This window comes from Arachis ipaensis, chromosome B07, assembly GCF_000816755.2.
Source record: "Arachis ipaensis cultivar K30076 chromosome B07, Araip1.1, whole genome shotgun sequence".
In the NCBI taxonomy this organism is placed as follows: domain Eukaryota; kingdom Viridiplantae; phylum Streptophyta; class Magnoliopsida; order Fabales; family Fabaceae; genus Arachis; species Arachis ipaensis.
Window position 1 is genome coordinate 77,140,202 of NC_029791.2, and position 4,543 is coordinate 77,144,744.

Consider the following 4,543-nt stretch of genomic DNA (forward strand, 5'->3'; position numbering starts at 1 on the left):
CGGCAGGCTCCTCCGGGTTTGTTTTACGTCGTGCTGACCCTCGTTCTTTAAATGACGCTATCCCGAGGAGGACACCTAAAGGCGAGCCGTAATGGCCTCATCTTCGGCAGGCTCCTCCGGTTTTTTTCCAGTTTTTTTTCACTACGTGCTGACCCTAATTCTTTAAATGACGCTATCTTGAGGAGGACACCTAATGGCGAGCCGTAATGGCCTCATCTGCGGCAGGCTCCTCCGGTTTTTTTTTACTACGTGCTGACCCTCGCTCTTTAAATCACGCTATCCCGAGAAGAACACCTATAGGGGAGCCGTAATGGCCTCATCTTCGACAGGCTCCTCCGGTTTTTTTTACGTCGTGCCGACCATCGTTCTTTAAATGACGCTGTCCCGAGATGGACACCTAAATGCGGTAATGGCCTCATCTTCGGCAGGCTCCTCCGAGATTTTTTTGTTGGTTTTTTTTTTACGTTCTGCTGACCCTCGTCCTTTAATTGACGCTATCCCGAGGAGGACACCTAAAGGGGAGCCGTAATGGCCTCTTCTTCGGCAGGCTCCTCCGGTTTTTTTTCTGGTTTTTTTTACGTCGTGCTGACCCTCGTTCTTTAAATGATGCTATCCCGAGGAGGACAGCTAAAGGCGAGCCGTAATGGCCTCATCTTCGGCAGGCTCCTACGGTTTTCTTCCAATTTTTTTTACGACGTGCTGACCCTCGTTCTTTAAATGATGCTATCCCGAGGAGGACAACTAAAGGCGAGCCGTAATGGCCTCATCTTCAGCAGGCTCCTCCGGGTTTTTTTACGTCGTGCTGCCCCTCGTTCTTTAAATGACACTATCCCGAGGAGGACCCCTAAAAGGGAGCCGTAATGGCCTCATCTTCGGCAGGCTCCTCCGGATTTTTTCAGGTTTTTTTTCACTACGTGCTGACCCTAATTCTTTAAATGACACTATCCTGAGGAGGACACCTAAAGGCAAGCCGTAATGGCCTCATTTTCGGCAGGCTCCTCCGGTTTTTTTTACCTTTTTTTACATCATGCTGACCCTCGTTCTTTAAATGATGCTATCCCCAGGAGGACACCTAAAGGCGAGCCGTAATGGCCTCATCTTCGGCAGGCTCCTCTGGTTTTTTTTATGGTTTTTTTTTTGTCGTGGTGACCCTCGTTCTTTAAATGATGCTATATTGAGGAGGACACCTAAAGGGGAGCCGTAATGGCCTCATCTTCGGCAGGCTCCTCTGGTTTTTTTTACGTCGTACCGACCATCGTTCTTTAAATGATGCTGTCCCGGGATGGACACCTAAAGGCGAGCCGTAATGGCCTCATCTTCGGTAGGCTCCTCTGGGTTTTTTTCGGTTTTTTTTACGTTTTGCTGAACCTCGTCCTTTAAATGACGCTATCCCGAGGACACCTAAAGGCTAGCCGTAATGGCCACATCGTTGGCAATCTTCTACGGTTTTTTTCCGATTTTTTTTACGACGTGCTGACCCTTGTTCTTTAAATGAGGCTATCCCGAGGAGGACGCCTAGAGGCGAGCCGTAATGGCCTCATCTTCAGCAGGCTCCTCCGGTTTTTTTTTGTTTTTTTTACGTCGTGCTATCCCTCGTTCTTTGAATGACGCTATCCTGAGGAGGACGCCTAAAGGCGAGCCGTAATGGCCTCTTCTTCGGCAGGCTCCTCTGGGTTTTTTTCGGTTTTTTTTACGTCGTGCTATCCCTCGTTCTTTGAATGACGCTATCCTGAGGAGGACGCCTAAAGGCGAGCCGTAATGGCCTCTTCTTCGGCAGGCTCCTCTGGGTTTTTTTCGGTTTTTTTTACGTCGTGCTATCCCTCGTTCTTTGAATGACGCTATCCTGAGGAGGACGCCTAAAGGCGAGCCGTAATGGCCTCTTCTTCGGCAGGCTCCTCTGGGTTTTTTTCGGTTTTTTTTACGTCGTGCTATCCCTCGTTCTTTGAATGACGCTATCCTGAGGAGGACGCCTAAAGGCGAGCCGTAATGGCCTCTTCTTCGGCAGGCTCCTCTGGGTTTTTTTCGGTTTTTTTTACGTCGTGCTATCCCTCGTTCTTTGAATGACGCTATCCTGAGGAGGACGCCTAAAGGCGAGCCGTAATGGCCTCTTCTTCGGCAGGCTCCTCTGGGTTTTTTTCGGTTTTTTTTACGTCGTGCTATCCCTCGTTCTTTGAATGACGCTATCCTGAGGAGGACGCCTAAAGGCGAGCCGTAATGGCCTCTTCTTCGGCAGGCTCCTCTGGGTTTTTTTCGGTTTTTTTTACGTCGTGCTATCCCTCGTTCTTTGAATGACGCTATCCTGAGGAGGACGCCTAAAGGCGAGCCGTAATGGCCTCTTCTTCGGCAGGCTCCTCTGGGTTTTTTTCGGTTTTTTTTACGTCGTGCTATCCCTCGTTCTTTGAATGACGCTATCCTGAGGAGGACGCCTAAAGGCGAGCCGTAATGGCCTCTTCTTCGGCAGGCTCCTCTGGGTTTTTTTCGGTTTTTTTTACGTCGTGCTATCCCTCGTTCTTTGAATGACGCTATCCTGAGGAGGACGCCTAAAGGCGAGCCGTAATGGCCTCTTCTTCGGCAGGCTCCTCTGGGTTTTTTTCGGTTTTTTTTACGTCGTGCTATCCCTCGTTCTTTGAATGACGCTATCCTGAGGAGGACGCCTAAAGGCGAGCCGTAATGGCCTCTTCTTCGGCAGGCTCCTCTGGGTTTTTTTCGGTTTTTTTTACGTCGTGCTATCCCTCGTTCTTTGAATGACGCTATCCTGAGGAGGACGCCTAAAGGCGAGCCGTAATGGCCTCTTCTTCGGCAGGCTCCTCTGGGTTTTTTTCGGTTTTTTTTACGTCGTGCTATCCCTCGTTCTTTGAATGACGCTATCCTGAGGAGGACGCCTAAAGGCGAGCCGTAATGGCCTCTTCTTCGGCAGGCTCCTCTGGGTTTTTTTCGGTTTTTTTTACGTCGTGCTATCCCTCGTTCTTTGAATGACGCTATCCTGAGGAGGACGCCTAAAGGCGAGCCGTAATGGCCTCTTCTTCGGCAGGCTCCTCTGGGTTTTTTTCGGTTTTTTTTACGTCGTGCTATCCCTCGTTCTTTGAATGACGCTATCCTGAGGAGGACGCCTAAAGGCGAGCCGTAATGGCCTCTTCTTCGGCAGGCTCCTCTGGGTTTTTTTCGGTTTTTTTTACGTCGTGCTATCCCTCGTTCTTTGAATGACGCTATCCTGAGGAGGACGCCTAAAGGCGAGCCGTAATGGCCTCTTCTTCGGCAGGCTCCTCTGGGTTTTTTTCGGTTTTTTTTACGTCGTGCTATCCCTCGTTCTTTGAATGACGCTATCCTGAGGAGGACGCCTAAAGGCGAGCCGTAATGGCCTCTTCTTCGGCAGGCTCCTCTGGGTTTTTTTCGGTTTTTTTTACGTCGTGCTATCCCTCGTTCTTTGAATGACGCTATCCTGAGGAGGACGCCTAAAGGCGAGCCGTAATGGCCTCTTCTTCGGCAGGCTCCTCTGGGTTTTTTTCGGTTTTTTTTACGTCGTGCTATCCCTCGTTCTTTGAATGACGCTATCCTGAGGAGGACGCCTAAAGGCGAGCCGTAATGGCCTCTTCTTCGGCAGGCTCCTCTGGGTTTTTTTCGGTTTTTTTTACGTCGTGCCGACCATCGTTCTTTAAATGAAGCTGTCCTAGGATGGACACCTAAAGGCTAGCCGTAATGGCCTCATCTTCGGCAGGCTCTTCCGGGTTTGTTTTACGTTGTGCTGACCCTCGTTCTTTAAATGACGCTATCCCGTGGACACCTAAAGGCTAGCCGTAATGGCCACATCGTTGGCAATCTCTTACGGTTTTTTTTCCGATTTTTTTTACGACGTGCTAACCCTCGTTCTTTAAATGACGCTATCCCGAGGAGGACGCCTAGAGGCGAGCCGTAATGGCCTCATCTTCAGCAGCCTCCTCCGGTTTTTTTTTGTTTTTTTTACGTCGTGCTGCCCCTCGTTCTTTAAATGACACTATCGCGAGGAGGACATCTAAAGGTGAGCCGTAATGGCCTCATCTTCGGCAGGCTCCTCCGGTTTTTTTCCAGTTTTTTTTCACTACGTGCTGACCCTAATTCTTTAAATGACGCTATCCTGAGGAGGACACCTAAAGGCGAGCCGTAATGCCCTCATCTGCGGCAGGCTCCTCCGGTTTTTTTTTACTACGTGCTGACCCTCGGTATTTAAATCACGCTATCCCGAGAAGAACACCTATAGGGGAGCCGTAATGGCCTCATCTTCGGCAGGCTCCTCCGGTTTTTTTTTACGTCGTGCCGACCATCGTTCTTTAAATGAAGCTGTCCCAGTATGGACACCTAAAGGCTAGCCGTAATGGCCTCATCTTCGGCAGGCTCCTCCGGGTTTGTTTTACGTCGTGCTGACCCTTGTTCTTTAAATGACGCTATCCCGTGGACACCTAAAGGCTAAACGTAATGGCCACATCGTTGGCAATCTCTTACGGTTTTTTTCCGATTTTTTTTACGACGTGCTGACCCTCGTTCTTTAAATGACGCTATCCCGAGGAGG

At 49.8% G+C, this 4,543-nt stretch overlaps 1 long non-coding RNA gene across 1 annotated transcript; it reads right to left on the bottom strand.

Annotated features, from left to right (window-relative positions):
* LOC110264657 lies at positions 236 to 578 on the bottom strand. Its single transcript, XR_002350833.1, has 2 exons — positions 513 to 578; positions 236 to 294 (listed from the first exon to the last, which is right to left on the bottom strand). It is a non-coding gene; the product is annotated as an uncharacterized LOC110264657 (long non-coding RNA).